Here is an 18347-nt window from a genome sequence, read left to right as displayed (position 1 = left end):
TTGATTAATTTCTTTTGTAAAAAACTGATTTATTGAGTTATTTAATTTGGCACCATGTAAACACCATCCTCAACTAAAACAGAAAACCCCAAACGGCGATGGCATGTACGCAAGCATTACGTGTTCAGCCTATAGGCAAGCACGTTTGACTATGTATGTGTGCATATGTGTTTTTATCTGTACAGAGGGGAAGGGAATGAGGCCTTCACAGGGGAGAGTCTTTGACACAGTCTCTGCCGACACTTCAGGTCTCCGTTGTGGTCGTATCTATGAGCAGGTTCACCCTCTGATCTGGATCCGGCAGACTACTGTAAACCTTGGGATAAACAGAGAGACTAACATTAGCGAAGATGCCATTCTTTTTATGATGTAACAAGTACATCAGGTGTTATGGGAAGTGTTCCCGGTTCCGGCAGACCTAGTTAATGCAGCCTAACAATCAATTAACTGATTTAAATAATATAAATTTATAATGTTCAACATGTGTATGTCATAGTAAAGAGATGTGTTTTTAGTCTAGATTTAAACGGACAGAGTGTGCCTGCTTCCCAAACAATGCTAGGAAGACTGTTCCAAAGTTTAGGTGCTAAATAGGAAAAGGATCGACCGCCTGCAGTTAATCTTTTGATATTCTAGGTATTATCAACTGGCCAGAATTTTGAGACTGCAATAGACGTGATGGTCTATAATGCGTTAAGAGCTCGTTCAAGTACTGGGGAGCTAAGTCATTTAGTGCGTTGTAAGTAACAAGCAAGATTTTAAAATGTATACGATGTTTAATACGGTGCCAATGCAGTGTTGACAGAACTGGGCTAATATGGTCATAATTCCTGGTTCTAATGAGAACTCTAGCTGCTGCGTTTTGGACCAGCTGCAGTTTATTTATTAAGCAAGCAGAGCAACCACCCAGTAGAGCGTTACAATAATCTAGCCTTGAGGTCATGAACGCATGAACTAAATGTTTAGCATTTTGCATTGAAAGCATGTGCGTAATTTAGATATATTTTTAAGATGGACAAATGCAGATTTACAGATGTTAGAAATGTGGCTTTCAAATGAAATATTGGTATCAAAGATGTAATAATTTCACTTTTGGGCCCAAACAAGGGACACCAATTATGTAGTGATTTTACCTTCGTCCATCCAAGGACGTTAAGTAAGGTAGTGATTGGTACTCACGTCACCGATGACGTTGTGATTTTTGGATCACACGTCACTTAAGGTGTGGTTATGAGTACATCAGATGACCACCTTCCCCCTCTCTTAGTTTGGGACACTAGTCAAGGTCTTTTACCTTGGCCCTATGAGAACACTCCAAACAGGAGGCTGTTCAATCATTTTAGATTGAATGTTAAGTGGGGAGAGTTGGTCAGCTGATTTATCTGAAAGATTGGTGAGATTTCTAACTTGTAGAGCCTTTTCTGTATTATCAGCACAAGTAAGACACAATTGTAATAAAATAGATTTTATTAACAAAAGATAAACAAGAATAACTAACACAACTACTAAATGAATACAAAGAATGATAAAGGAATAAAGTGCATAAGATACATAAAATACATGTGATTAAGTTGAGTGTGGCTATGGAAGAGTTGCGTTATCTTATGGAAAGATAAACTGTTGTTTCTCTGAAACTAAGGTGAAGAACCTTATTATGCTTCAAACAAATAACGAAAGATTATTTGTTATTAACTAGCATCAGTTAAATTAACTCTAATGTAAATTAGAAAATCATATACTGATAATATACAACAATGCCATGGTTTCTGGAAAGAGGTTTGGTCAAGTGATATTTACGTTCCACGTGGTTGAGTAAGCAGTCCGATGGAGGTGACTTTTTCCAGTGGTTGTGCTGGGTGACAATGCAGTGGGAAAGGAGCTGGAATCTGTTTCAACAGTCTTGAACACGAAGATCTGTGGGATGCTGATCTCCTGGAGCACCAAAGGGTCCTAAAATCTGAAACACGCAGATGAGGCCCTGAAGTAGGTGCAGAAGGTCCTTAATCTGGAACACGCAGACGAAGGAACCTCGAAGTGAAGGTTTGCTCTCCTGAGCTTAACCTTGTTGCAAATGTCTCTGTGTGTCTTCTGACTCTGTGGGTCAGACACTCAGGACTTGGTCAATCCGCTTTGGTCCCTCTGGCATGGAGACTCGGGACGTGCTGTAGTCTCGCTGGACTGAAACTCAGAACGTAGTGGTTGTTAATGTCTCTTTCCTCACAGGCTGGAGGCTCAGAACATGGTCATATCTGTTGCTGCCTCACCAGCTGTAGATTCAGATCCTTGGATCTTTTGTTGTCTCTCTGGATGAACCAGAGGCTCAGAACTTGGTGAACTGTGTTATGGCAGTCATAGACCAGGACATTAGGGATGTGGGTGAAGGGCAGAGACTGCATTTGGACCAATGAGATGTCTTGTCCTTCCTGGGCTTGGTACAAGAGCTGGTCTTTTTGGCCTCTAAGAGGTGTCTGGATGTTGTCATAGCATCTTATCTGATGGCGTTGGACAGTTTGTTTGTCTCAGTCTACCAAGATCCAATCAAAATGTAGCAAACCTTTGTCCACTGTTATGGACAGAGAGTGGCCCGGCCATAAACTGGGCCCTGGAATGTGCTGTCCACTACAAAGAGCACACCCAGGTTCCTAACTGACGACTAGGACCTGACAGAGCAGCCATCAAGTGTTAGACAGTATTTTAGGTTACTACTTGTGGAGGTTTTTGGTCCAATAATTAGAAATTCTTTTTTTTTTCAGAATTAAGTTGTAGGAAATTACTCTTTTTTAAAAAAAAATGTATATCAGCTATGCATTCCGTCAATCTTGTGAATTGGAAAGTTTCGCCAGGGCGCAAAGAAATATAGAGCTGAGTGTCATCAGCATAACAATGAAAACTAACGCAATGCTTCCTAATGAGATCTCCCAAGGGTAGCATGTACAGGGTGAAAAGCAATGGTCCTAGAACTGAGCCTTGCGGTACTCCATACTGAACTTGTGATCGGTATGACATCTCTTCATTTACTGCTACAAACTGATAGCGATCAGATAGGTATGATTTAAACCATACCCATGCAATTCCACTAATGTCAACATAATTTTCGAGTCTATTCAAAATAATGTTGTGGTCGATAGTATCAAATGCAGTGCTAAGATCGAGTTACACTAATAGAGAGATACAACCACGATCAGATGATAAGAGCAAATCATTTGTAACTCTAATGAGAGCAGTCTCAGTACTATGATACGGTCTAAAAAAGATATAATTTCTTTCTAAAAATTAGCATAACTGGGAAGACACTGCCTTTTCTAGTATTTTTGACAGAAAGGGTAGATTTATGATTGGCCTGTAATTAGGGTTGGGCATCGTTTTGATTTGAACGATTCTGATTCTTACTTTAGATTTCGGTTCTTTTCGATTCCGATTCTTTGAGGGGTGGAGTCAAAACATGTCACAGGCTCATTTCACAGAGGACATTTTTATTTTGATTCAATAATGAGTTTTAGTTTTGGGACTTTCTCCGCTGGCATTTTCCCCTGCTTTGATGCAAAGGTGAATGGAGTTTCACACCGAGTCTCCACCGGTTTAACAAAAGCATTAGCAGCAGTCATATTAGGACTGCTACTAGCGTGGGCAATTTGTGTAAAGCTACATTTATCTACGAGGGAAAAAAAATAAATTCAGTAACGTTGTTGTTCACCACAATTAGCAATTTGGTCAAGGGCTTTGTTAATACACTACAATCACTTACCTGATTGTGATGAGGCAACGTTAAAGGGATAACGTTAGTTCACCCTGAAATTAAAATAAAGCCATCTTTTACTCATCCTGCTGTTGTTCAAATCACTCCAAGCCGTCTGTAGCCTCACGCAATATTGTCATGACAACCGGTACACAACATTCACTTAAAGAGGTTATATTATTAGTATTATTTCTTATCAAATACATTATAGAAAAGACGAGAGTCGCGTTTGTTTCTATTGAGCTTGATTTCTCAAAATGGTGTGTGTGTGTGTGTGCTTATCCTGGGTGCCACGACAACAGTGAGAGTTATAGTAGGCATGAGCACCGGCGCCTGCTGACGGCCGAGCTCAGTGTTTTGACTGAATAATACGGGTTCTTTCTCGTAAAACCTTATATAGTATGCCTCTGAACGCTTTCCATATATGGCACGCATCTCCCAGTATCATTGCATGATACATTTGTATATTTTTTGTAATCTTTTAGCCTGGTCGCTATTCACTGCCATAAAAGAGAGGTGCGCGTGCAGGACTATTTTTTTTAATTTCTGCTTTTGAGGTCTGAAGAAGATAGAAGGACATAGGGCACTGGGACAAGCAGGGTGAGTAAAAGATGGCTTTATTTTCATTTCAGGTTGAACTATCCCTTTAATAACGTTGGTTAACGCAGGGTTGCCCGAGGAGAACGAGGCCTGCGCGTCAAACACGCTACACTCGTTAATTTGAACACCAAATATTTGTACATAATTGTAGTGCATCCTCCTGTGCAAGAAATAAGTTTGTCACATGTGTTGCACTGTGCCGACCCAGGCTTTTTTAAAAGTGAAATAAAGCCACACTTTTGAGCGCCGCTTACCGTGCTCCATGGCTGCAACAGAACAAACGGGCGCGGCAAGCACTTCCGGAAGTCCGGTGGCCACTATGGAAACCAAAACTTGCGCGTTTGGAACCGATGATCGGAATCGAATTTTTTTTTCTAAACGATTCCAATGGCATCGTTATTTTTTAAACGGTTCCTAGTTGGAACCGGTTCTCGATGCCCAACCCTATCTGTAATTGACTAATTCTGTAGGATCAAGTTGCAGTTTTTTTAACAAGTGGTTTAATAATAGCCAGCTTAAAAGTTTTCGGCACATATCCTTATGACAAAGATGAATTATTGATATTAAGAAGTGGATTTATGACCTTTGGAAGCATGTCTTTCAGTAGCTTAGTTGGTATAGGGTTGAGCATACATGTTGTTGATTTAGAGGATTTAATGAGTTTAGCTAATTCGTCCTCTCCTATAACAGTGAATGAATGGAATTTTTCCTCAGTGACACTACAATGCACTGTCTGATGTGATACTGTAGTAGATGGTTGTATAGTTATAATTTTCTTCCTAATATTATCAATCTTGCACGTAAAGAAGTCCTACTGTGCTGTTTGCAAACGTCAGAACTTTATTTATTGTTAATTCAGCCAATGTATCAAATAAATACCTAGGGTTGTGTTTGTTTTCTTCTGAGCGAGTCGAAAAATAAGCAGATCTAGCAGTTGTTTTAAGGCCTTTCTGTATGCAATCATGCTCTCTTTCCACAAAATGCGAAAAACCTTCAGTTTTGTTTTCTTCCAGCTGCGCTCCATTTTTCTGGCTGCTGTTTTAAAGGGGCTCTATGTAAGTTTTTGACTCTACTAAAGCATAAAAATACCATAATATGTGTGCAGATATTTAAGAAACATGCTAAGTTAACATACTTGTTTATCTGAAAAACAATGCTATAGTCAATTATTCTCCTGTGAAAATGTGTGTTCCGTGTCGGAACTTCTGTCTTTGTTTTGGTCTGTGTAACACACCCACTGTCAGCAATACGCAATACGAAAGTACTCTCGAAAAGGTGATTTTATCTCCTTCAGCAACTTACCCTTCGCTGATCTCTGGAAACTTGAAGCCGCCGTAGAACAGCACTCAGCGGAACCTCGTGCAGCCCTGAGGACGTCGGATTCTGACTTATATCAGGCATTATATCCTTTTATTGCTATCTGCTACTCCCTAGCAGCCGAGGGCGTCTTTTGTTAACAACAGCCGCAACAAGAGTGCTGATGAGAAACCACGCATAATTTAAAAATACTACTGTTAATGTGTGACGAAATGTAGTTTTAAGACTTTTTCAGGCTATAATGTACTTGTGTAAAGCTCAAATCTGTGGTTTATTTATAAAGAGAGCGCCTATTTCAATATTTTATGTGCCGTTTTTGTAGTTGTCAGATCCAGTCGATCAGCGGGGCGCTCAGCGCTCGTTAACCCCGGCGAGAGCAGCCTTTCCTCGGCTAGTCCTTCTGACGTCTGCCGCTGGCTCTGATGTCTCTGTAGTGGTTAAACATGAGATATAATTTGTCTTGTGTATATGTAACGGATGATCTTTGGTCTCATGGATCTATAATTTGTTCCCTGGCAAATCGTTTAGGCTGAGGGCAAAGGGAAGCTTCATTACTTTATATTTTTAGGCTATTTAACTTACCGCTTGCTTTACCGTTGTAGCCTACTAGCGCTGACTTTGTATGTTTGACTGAATTGTTTGATTTATTTCTTGTATACAGGGCCGGCCCGTGGCATAGGCGGAATAGGCAAATGCTAGGGGCGCCACTCATCTATAGGGGCGCCAAAATGTATTACTGATACTATTTTATTCATATTAATTTGTAATATTACCAAATAAAGCGCAAAAAACTTAACCAAGTCCCCCGCCTCTTCCCGGTCCACCTCATCAATCTCCCCCGCCGAGCTACTTGAAGGGCGTCAGAAATATAACGCGTGATCAGTTTAACGTTGGGGAGATTTGTTGTGTCGCGTCGCCTCTCGCCGCATCTAATGTAGACAGGATTACTTTCATTTTTTAGGGTGCTTGGTCGCTCGCTCAAGGTGTAGACTCTGATGCAGGGAAGATAAGGGATACACTGCTCTTCTTATTTAGTATTTTTGTCTTTCTAGTCTAAATATTTAAAAATTCTTACATCAAGATGCATTTGCTAGATAAGTAAAATTATATTTTTTCTTAAGTGAGTTTATGCTTAAAACAAGCTAAATTATCTGCCAATGGGGTGAGAAAAATAATCTAGTTTCTGATTGAAATCGTGTTTCTGTCCCAAACAGAAATAAGATAATTGTTCTCACCCCATTTGGCAGATAATTTAGCTTGTTTTAAGCAAAAACTCACTTCATTTAGATTTTTTCCCCCCAGAAAACAAGGAAAATATATCTTATGTAATTTTACTTATCTAGTAAATGCATCTTGATTTAAGAATTTTTAGATGTTTGGACTGGAAACAAGAAGAAAAATACTAAATAAGAAGAGCATTTTTTGCAGTGTAAAGACAGAGGTAAAGTGACGTAGGCTAATGAATGACCAGTTTATTTACCTGCATAGAAGTAAAATACTAATGTTCTCTGATTAATTCCTTAAACTATATGCAAGCAGCCGTTCTGGGTTCTCCAGAGGCCACAGACAGTGTGATTTTGTAAAAAAAAATCATATCTGTTTTTTAAAACGCATGTAATATCACTTTTTTAATAGTCTAATTTTTTTATTCTACAGTTGTGCAGTTTTAAGGGGACATACGGCAATTTTAAAATGTATTTGCCGAAATTAGTAATGATATTTATATACAGGTTTATTTAGCATAATTTTATGTAAATTTCACATTAAATATCTAAATTTCTCAGTTTAATTCATGGTGAAAACATGAATGTGCATAGTTTAGTGGAAGAAACTTTTGCTAGTTCTCAATGAATAGTTTGTGCATGAATGCCAGATGCACTCTTGCTATTTGTGTTTAGGCTGTAGGTGCTATTTTTGTATAGTTTAACTATCATCAGCCTTTAAAAAAAATAATAATAATAATATCATGAACATAATGACGGGGTAGAAAGGACTGGACATTGTAGTAATTTGTACTATAGATGAACACATACAACGCATGTCTTTAGCCTGCTGGCATATTTACTGAACTGTTTCCATGACCACACAGAGATACATTTCCACGGCCCCAGGTACGGGGCATCCCGAGGGTCATACTACATCTCCCCTTCTTCCAAAGTAGTGATAAAAACCCTTAAATAAATGTTCACACTGGCAGAACTGCCTTAACTGTAGGTTACCTAGTCTGTTGGAAATGTTAAACCTGAACCAAAGATATCAGACAGAATAAACATAAACATAGCACTGTCTATAATGCTTAATTCTGGGTGCTGAATACTATGTTACAAAGTCTTTAAGCCACTCTGGGGCTTTCACCTCTCTCCTTAGGTGGGCCCTCTGTATCCTCCCCCCCTCCCCTTGCCCTTCTTCTGGCCCTGCTGCCTGTTCCGGGTCCTCCACGGCTGGTGGTGGGGCTTGTATCTCTGGGAGGGGTCTGATGTGTGCTTTGTTTCTCCTCACCTCTTCTGAGTCCGTTTCCACTACATATGAGCGGGGCGTGTCTGCTTTTCTAATCACTGTGGCCGATTCTTTTGTATTTGTGATCCAGACCTGCTTTTAGCTCCGGTCTCACAGTAGCTTTGTGTCTGTGATTAAAGTCAACTGTCTGTGTGTGTTTCAGTTGTTTGTCTTTGTCTGCAAAGGCCTTCCTGTTTGGCCATTGAGGTTTGAGTTGAACAGGTGAGACTGGCAATGGTGAGCGCAGTCTCCTGCCCATCAGGAGTTCTGCTGGCGATGGTCCGTGATGCAGTGGTGTAACCCTGTAAGCCAACAGAGCCCTGTATGGGTCAGCATTTTTCTTCAATAGGCCCTTGACAGTCTTCACCGCCCTCTCTGCCTCTCCATTGCTCTGTGCAAAGTATGGGCTGCTGGTCACATGTCTGAAATCATAGTCCATGGCAAATGAGGAGAAAGTGCCTGAAGAAAACTGAGGGCCATTATCAGTTATTAGTACTTCAGGAACCCCATGTCTAGCAAAAATGGATTTAAAGCCATTGATAACTCCTGCTGATGTGGTTATTGGGGTTTTAATTACTTCAATGTATCGAGAATAGTAGTCTACTACCAATAAGTAAGAGTCATTTTCCCAATAAAACATATCCGCTCCTACTTTCTGCCAGGGCCGCTGTGGCAGCTCTGAGGGTATCATTGGTTCTGGGTGAAGTGGTTGGTTTTTAGCACACACCTCACGCTGGGCCACCATTCTAGTAATTTGAGCACCCAGTCCCAGCCACCACACTGACTGCTGGGCCCTCAGTCTGCATTTGGTTGTCCCCATATGTCCCTCGTGTAGTCTGGACAGCATTTCCTTCTGTAATGTCTCTGGTATAACAATCCGTTGCCCTTTCATCAGAAGGTCACCATTCATGTGTAGCTCACTGTGGTGGACCCAATAAGGTTTCATTTGCTGGGACAGCTCTTCTTGCCGTGGCCACCCTCTCTTGCACTGTGACATCAGCTGGCTACAGATAGAATCCCGCTGTTGGTGCTCAGCTATCTGTTGAAGTTTAGACTGGGATGCAGGTAAGTTTTCACGTATCATATTAATGAAGACCTGCACTTCCCCTTCCAGTTGTGCCTCTTCTTCGGTCAGTGGCCGTCTCACCGGGGCCCTGGAAAGTGTGTCTGCTGTGATGAGAGCCTTCCCTGGCACGTAAATTATCTTGTACGTGAACCTCAGCAGTCTGAGACGGAATCGCTGAACTCTGGGAGGTTAGTCGTCCAACGCTTTTGTCCCCAACAAGGCCAGTAGTGGTTTATGGTCTGTCTCTATCGTGAATGGTAGGCCTATGAGGTATGAACTCAACCTTTCACATGCCCAGGTGATGGCCAACGCCTCCTTTTCAACCTGGGCATAACGTTGCTCTGTTTCAGAAAGGCTTTGAGAGATGTAAGCGATTGGGCGCCACTCCATGTTATCCTGTCTCTGCATAAGGACAGCCCCCAGGCCAAAGGATGATGCGTCTGCAGACACTTTTGTTTTGGCTTGTGGTCTGTACTGAGCCAACACTCAAATCAAATGACCGCAACAGCAAATCTCTGAGTGGTTTGGTGGTGTCTGCAAACTGAGGGATAAACTTTGCTGTGTATGTGACCATCCCCAAAAAACGCCTAACATCTGCTGTATTCTGTGGGATGGGCATGTCTGTGATAGCTCTGATTTTCCCGGGGTCAGGTTCAATGGCTCCTGCCCTGATTTTGTGCCCCACAAACAGGACTTCAGGCTGTGCAAAGGTGCACTTCTCATTTAGTGTTAGACCCGCCTCCTGGAGACGTGTCAAAACAGCTGTGAGCCGTTCGTCGTGTTGGGCCCTATTCTCTCCACATATAAGGATATCATCTGCATGGCATATTACTCCACTTAGCCCCTCTAAGAGCTGGGACATGCGTCTCTGGAAGTGTTCTGGCCCTGAGTTAATTCCGAAAGGCAGAACATTAAAACAAAATCGGCCAAAGGGGGTGATAAATGTTGTGAGCTCCCTGCTCTCCTGTGCTAAGGGTATCTGCCAAAACCCACAATGTGCATCCAGCTTTGTGAACACCAGCGCACCATTCAGCTGGGCTAATGATTGGTCCACTGAGGGTAATATGTGTCTTTCTCTGCACACTCCCTCATTGAGTTTGGTCAGGTCAACGCAGATTCTTATCTTACCATTGGGTTTTGGGACCACTACTATTCCTGCACACCAATCAGTGGGTTTCTCTATCTTTGAGATGACCCCCATCTCTTCCATTCTTTCCAGCTCTTCCTTGACTTTGTCAGTTAAGGGGATTGGTACACGGCGAGGGGTGGTCAGAGCATAAGGGATGGCGTCCTCATTCAGGCGGATTTGGTAATCACCTTCAAGTCTCCCTAATCCACTGAACACCTTTGGAAACCTCTTTTTGAAGACCTCCCCTGAATCTGCTTTCTCTCCCTGTTCTTCAACTGCATCCATACGCTCAATGAGGTGCAGTTCTGTAAGTGCTGGTAAGCCCAGCAGTGGCCTGGCTAGGTTATCAATGACAAACACAGACTGAGTGGCCTTTTTATCTTTACTTTCTAGTCTACTCTGTATCTGTCCCACCACAGGCAGTATCTTGTTATTTGGACCATACAGTCTTTTTGAGGTGTGAATTAGAGGACCATCTCTACTATACTTATATAATTTTGTGGGTATCGCGGTCACTGCTGCTCCTGTGTCTAATTTAAAAGAAACAACTTCCCCATTCATTTTTATGTCTGAGTACCAACCAGCACAGTCTGCCTTCACCTCACCCAGGAAAAGGCTGTCCTGGTAGAGTTGCTCCTCCTCATCTGCCATCTCATGCACAGGCTGCTTAGATTTGCAAACAGCAGCAAAGTGTCCTCTTCTGTGACATTTCCTGCATTCAGCCTCCTTGGCCGGGCAATCTTTCCAACTATGAAATGGCAATCTCCCACATTTATGGCACATCCCTGATGTTCCCGTAGCATTATGTTTTGCTCTTCATTCGGAATTCCACTCTTTCCTTCGAGCAGGCGAAAGCGCGTGCACTTCATCACTGGGCCCGCTGTGTGTGTGATTTCCCGCGCCGCGCAGCACCACTTGCTGCTGTTTTACAGTTTCACTTTGTCTTACTAAGTTCGTAGCTTTAGACAAAGTCAGATTTGAATCTAACTGTAGCTTTTCGGAAAGTCTGATGTCTCTTATGCCCACTACTATGCGATCACGTATCAGTTCATCTTTGAGAGTCCCGAACTTGCAATATTCCGCCAATTTGTGAACTGCAGTAACAAAGCACTCGGCCGTTTCCCCCCGGCTCTTGTTTTCGCATGTTAAACCTGGCCCTCTCGAAAATGACGTTGTGTTCTCCAATGAAATGTTTATCAAAACAGTCTTTTACTTTCTCGTAGATTACCTTGTCCTCTTCTTGTATCGCAGACGCATGTAAGATATCCTCTGCTTCATCTCCCATGGAATATATCAATGTGTTCACCTGGAATGCCTCATCCTTTTTATCCAAACCCGACGCTACTCTGTACCTTTCGAATCGTCTAATCCATTTGGGCCAATTTTGGATGTCCCTGCAGTCAAACTTCTCTGGAGGGCTAATGCGAAATGCATCTCCAATGGCGTAAGCTGCAGCGGGTGGTCCCGCGCGTTCTCTCTCTTCTCTGGACATCTTACTAGCTGGCGCGTTGATTTATCTCCAAATAGCGGTGATTTTCCTTGAAAAGTTCCTTATACTGTCGACTATACTTTCATGTCGAAAGCTGAGTTGTTTTTTTTAACATTAAACACTTCTGACACCATGTAGTAATTTGTACTATAGATGAACACATACAACGCATGTCTTTAGCCTGCTGGCATATTTACTGAACTGTTTCCATGACCACACAGAGATACATTTCCACGGCCCCAGGTACGGGGCATCCCGAGGGTCATACTACAGACATCATATAAAACAACTATAAAAAAATTAAAAAAACATCAATGCATTACAAAAATAAAACAGTAGCAGTGTTTCCACAACTTAGACTGTTAACATGTAGTGCTAATCCTTGATACAAGGGGCACCAAGTAAAATCTTGCCTAAGGCAGCAAATTGGTCAGGGCCTGCTTGTATAGCATCTTATACCTTTTTGTTATACTTTTATAATGGCAATTATTGATCATACATTAACTTACATTTAACAAAAAGAGACTGGGTTGTGTTTTATGTCACATTTAATTTTATTACAGTGATAATCATATATGCACACTTGTCTGAACCACATATTAATATGTTGAATATTGTTTTAAATGTAAACTAAAAGAGGCAGGGTTGTGTTTTATGACATATTTCATTTTATTGTAGACTAAAATATACATAGAGATAATATTTACAAAGCAATCTTAAGTGGCAGTGGTGATAGTCCTGCCATATTTGAAACGAGGGGACGGCTTTGCGGCCTTGGCTAAATTAAGTAAACATGATACTAGACAATGATCTGAGATGTCATCGCTCTGCTGCTAAATTTCAGCAGCATCAACATTTATTCCATGTGACAATATTAGGTCTAAAGTATGATTACGACAATGAGTGGGTCCTGACACGTGTTGCCTAACTCCAATAGAGTTTAGATTGTCTCAAAATGCCAATCCCAATGCATCTGTTTCATTGTCTACATGGATATTAAAATCACCAACAATTAGGACTTTATCTGCAGCCAGTACTAACTCTGATAGAAAATCAGAAAATTATTTAGTAAAGTCTGTAGGGTGCCCTGGTGCCCTGTATACAGTAGCCATCACAAATTTCAAACAGGATTTATCATTTACACTACATAACGTTACGAAAAACACAAAAACTTCAAAAGAATTATATTTGAAACTAGACTTCTGAGTAATACTGATGATATTATTATAAATTACAGCAACACCTCCCCCTTTGCCTTTCAGATGCGGCTCGTGTTTCTAATAATAATCTTAGGGATCGAACATTCAGCAGCCCGAGCTTTATCATTTGTTCATCTGTATAATATCTGTTTTTTATTTGTTGAACATCAATTATATTTTTACCCTTAAATGGGTTCGAGAGTTTTTTGTATTTACTAATTCAGGGAACAGACACATGTGATAATATCTAGGTTAAAGAGTCTCTATGTGTTGGGATTTATCTGACTTCTGTGACGTGAGACAGCTAGCAGGCGGTCAGTTAAGCCAGTCTGTCTGCTTCCTGACCTGGGCCCCAGTTAGTCAAGGTTCAACTCTAAGACAATGTGCCAAATTACTAGAGAGAAGAGCGGCATCACCCCAGGAGGGATGAATACCATCTCTTTTTAACAGGTCAGGTCTGCCCCAAAAGCTTTTCCAATTGACAAGGAACCCTATGTTATTTTACGGACACCACTTAGACAGCCAGCCATTGAGTGATGATAGTCTGCTAAGTATCTCATCACTCCGCCTAACGGGACGGGGGCCAGAACAAAAAACTTTAGCTGACATCGTGCTTGTGAGTTCACACACCTCTTTAATGTTAATTTTGGTGATCTCTGACTGGCGAAGTCGAATATCATTAGTGCCGACGTGAATAATAATCTTAGAGAACTTACGATTAGCATTAGCCAGCACTTTTAAATTTGCTTTGATGTCAGGCGATCTGGCTCCCGGTAAACATGTGACTATGGTGGCTGGTGTCTCTATTTTCACGTTCCGTGTAATAGAATCACCAATAACTAGGTCACTTTCAACAGGATTCCCCGTGGGTGTGTCACTGAGTGGGGAGAACCTGTTTGATATTCTAATCGGAACGGAGGAGTGGTGTTTTGATCCACGGCTATGCCGTCTCACAGTCACCCAGTTGCCCGGCTGCACTAAGCTAGTTCACTAAGCTAGTCCATCCAAAGCAGTGTCTAAAGCTCTTACATTCTCACTATCCTCAAATAAAGTTTGGATGCATGTCTCTAATTCTGAAATCTTCTCTGTCAGCCTGACTATCTGCCTGCATTTATCACATGTGAATCCCTCTTCACTGACAGAGAATTAAGGTTATGCTAAACATGTGACAGGCAGTGCAAGTGACAATAATAGGAGAAGATGACATGGCTTACCGTGTTTGTTGACTAATCCAACTCACCGAGTTATTTGATGGACTCGTAAAAGGTGCGCGAGAGAAAAACAGGAGACTGGGATGCAAGGATGGCAGGCTAACAGGCTAACAGGCTAGCGAAATGCTAAAGCGTTGTGATAGTAATTTAGATTAAAGCTAGCAATGTCAGATTTAATGTGATAGGCAATATTAGACAATATATGGTGATGAGTTAGTTATATTTAGCAGTATAAACAACAAGGAATGATATCAAATAGAGATTCAAAAGCAAAGCTGTACAGAGCTACAGACTCAAACACTCAGACGGCAAGGCAGACAGGAGGCAGTCAGGAGCGATCGATCGGCAATCAGGAGCCTAGCAGCACTGTAAGCCTTCACTGTCAGAGACTAAGTGAACTTACAGGCCCTAGACGGGAACTTAGGATTTCACCAGGTGGCGCATTTTGCGGGCATAAATGTACTGCAACCGCACATTACACCTGAGGACCCTTCGTGTACCCCCTGGCCACCCCACCGCTATAGAAAAACATGAGAAGAAAGCTGACAATGTTATAACCTTGGCTTCTGAATGTTGTTGAGAGCATGGTACATAACCCCTTTTTGGTTTGAGAACAACTTTTGGGTCAAATTCCATGCAGGACTCAATAAATAACTGATAGAGCGGAAATGTCGCCAACTCTCTTAATTGACACAAGCACCAACAAAGTTACTGTCTTGAGAGAGAGCACTTTCAATGTAGTTAATTGAAGTGGCATGAATGGGAAATCTGTCAATGGGTTCACTTTTTTGTAATATTTTGAATTATGATTAGGTGAACCTGTCAGGGCTGCTAAATCAGAAAACACAGAAGATCCAATTGCGAGTTCACAGGGTAGATTAATTGACAGAATGTACTCAGAACAGCAGTAGCGATAGTCGATGCAGCAGGTGACTGGCAGGAGACTCAGAACAGCAATGGTGATAGTCAGGTGGCAGGTGGTGATTTTGGTGACGCAGGTCTGCATTGGGCAACCAGGAACAGAGAAGAATCCAGCCCAGAAAACAGGGCATCCACGAACAGAGAACCAAATCCAGGAACCGAGAGAAACCAGGCAACACAACGCACACCAGGAATGCCTGCAACGACTGACAAACAGGACACGTAGACACACACATTAAATAGGCAGCCGAAACGAGAAACAGCTGGCGCTGATCATAATCAGCCACCAACAGGGCAACGCCCACACTCAACTCACGCACCCAATCCAACAAACAACACGAGGGCGAGTTAATGAACCCATAAACCTCTCTTCCTGGGAATGCTTCCTGGCGTAATCATCAATGAGAGAGGGATCCAGGATGTCCCTAGCTGGAACCCAACTTCTCTCCTCCCCACCCTCCCAGTCCACCAAGTACTGGAATCCGCATCCCCTCCGTCTCGTGTCCAAAATACGACGAACCGAATAAGCAGGTTCCCCATCTACGAGACGCGGCGGGGGAGGAACCTGACCAGGCGGATTAATGTGTGAAAGAAAAAAAGGTTTTATTTTGGAAACGTGGAAAACAAGATAAATTCTCCTGTACGCAGGAGGAAGTTTGAGGCGGACTGTCTCACGGGCTCTTCTCCATGTGTGACGGCACCTCTGGACGAAGGCGTGGGCAGAGGGGACCGCGACTTCAAATTCCAGACTGGGAAAAATAGGTGGCTGGTACCCTGTGCTACACTCGAATGGCGAAAGACCCGTGGATGACACTGGCAACGAGTTGTGAGCGTACTCTACCCATGAGAGTTGCTGGCTCCAGGAGGAAGGACTCTGAGTGACCCGACATCGCAACACTCTCTCCAAATCCTGGTTGGCTCTCTCAGCCTGACCGTTACTCTGGGGATGAAAACTAGACGAAAGACTAACAGTCGCCCCCAATAATCTACAAAACTCCTTCCAAAATTTGGAAGTAAACTGAGACCCCCTGTCGGACACCACGTCTATCGGGAGGCCATGAATACGAAAGACGTGATTTACGACAGCAACCGCTGTCTCCTTGGCTGAGGGTAATTTGGGCAAGGGAATAAAATGTGCCGCCTTCGAAAACCGGTCCACTACGGTTAAAATGACCGTATTGCCCTGTGAGGGAGGGAGCCCTGTGACGAAATCTAGCGCTATATGGGACCAGGGTCTCGAAGGGACAGACAGCGGTTGAAGAAGTCCATCTGGCGGATGGTTGGTAGTCTTACCACGAGCACATACTGAGCAAGCCAAAACAAAACTCTGAATGCCGCGAGCCATACAGGGCCACCAGAATCGTTGCTTGACCAAAAAACTGGTACGACTAACTCCTGGATGACAAGCCACATTGGAACCATGACCCCACCGAATTACGTCTGACCGTAATCCCTCCGGCACAAATAACCGACTCGGTGGGCAACCGGGCAGAGGCGTTACCCCTTCTAAGGCCGTGCGGACCCTCGATTCGACCTCCCATGAGAGTGAAGAGACAAAAAGTCTCTCAGGTAGAATGCAGTCGGGAGTAGACAGGTGCGCGGAATGATCAAAAATGCGGGATAACGCGTCGGGTTTGATGTTCTTAGACCCCGAACGATAAGAAAGGGAAAAATCGAAACGACCGAAAAAAAGAGCCCACCGAGCTTGCCTGGAGTTAATTTGTTTAGCGGATTGGATGTATTCCAGGTTCTTATGATCGGTCCAGATGATAAAAGGTACCCACGACCCTTCTAACCAGTGACGCCACTCCTCCAATGCTAATTTGAGCGCCAACAACTCTCTGTTACCAATATCATAATTGCGTTCGGCCGAAGACAAGCGATGAGATAAAAATGCGCATGGATGCATCTTGTCGTCCGTGGCAGTGCTCTGAGAAAGAACTGCTCCTACCCGCACCTCTGACGCATCGACCTCCATTACAAACTGACGTGATGGATCAGGTGCTACCAGAATAGGAGCCGAAACGAAGCGGCTTTTGGAAGGTTGGAAAATGCAACTTCGGCTGCATTAGACCACCTGAATGTCGTTCTGGGGGAGGTCAAGGCAGTCAGAGGCGCGGCTAGTTGGCTGTAGTTGCGAATAAAACGCAGGTAAAAATTTGCGAATCCCAGAAACCTCTGTAGGGCCTTACGGGAATCTGGGATTGGCCAATCTACCACAGCCTTAACCTTGTCAGGATCCATGCGCACTCCCTTGGACGAGACAATATACCCCAAAAACGGAACTGACTGTGCATGAAAAACGCATTTCTCCACCTTGACAAAAAGCCCATTCTCGAGCAGCCTCTGGAGCACTCGTCTGACGTGTTGAACATGTTCCTGGAGAGAAGAAGAAAATATCAAAATGTCATCCAGGTTGACATAAATGAACTGATCGACCATATCTCTCAACACGTCATTGACGAGTGCTTGGAAAACAGCGGGCAAGTTGGACAGGCCGAAAGGCATGACCAAGTATTCAAAGTGCCCTCTGGGGGTATTAAAGGCTGTTTTCCACTCATCCCCCTCCCTTATGCGGACCAAATGATAAGCGTTGCGCAGATCTAATTTCGTGAAAAGAGACGCTCCCTGCAACCGTTCAAAGGCCGAAGACATCAACGGTAAAGGATAAGTATTCTTCACTGTGATGTTGTTCAGTCCTCGATAATCAATGCACGGTTGCAAAGAGCCATCCTTCTTACCCACGAAAAAAAATCCTGCGCCAGCGGGTGACGAGGAAGGACGGATGATCCGTGCTGCCAAAGAATCAGAAATATATTTCTCCATGACCTCCCTTTCTGGATTAGAAAGTGAATACAACTTGCCTTTAGGCGGAGAACTCCCTGGCAATAACTCTATAGCACAGTCATAGGGACGATGAGGAGGAAGAGAAGCAGCCCGGGACTTACTGAACACTCCCTTCAGGTCGAGGTAATCCTTCGGCACGTTTGACAGGTTCACCAACTCCTCATGTAACACAGAACGAGATACAGACGAACAAGCAGACATTAAACAAGATGCGTGGCACTGTTCACTCCACTCCGACACCGAACCCTGGCCCCAATCGATTCTGGGTCTGTGCTTCACCAACCACGGGTGACCCAGTACGATGGGCACGAGAGGAGACCTGGAAACAAAGAACAC

The sequence above is a fragment of the Gobio gobio genome (genome assembly GCF_949357685.1).
Source record: "Gobio gobio genome assembly, chromosome: 12".
In the NCBI taxonomy this organism is placed as follows: domain Eukaryota; kingdom Metazoa; phylum Chordata; class Actinopteri; order Cypriniformes; family Gobionidae; genus Gobio; species Gobio gobio.
Note: the sequence above shows the minus strand (reverse complement) of the source record.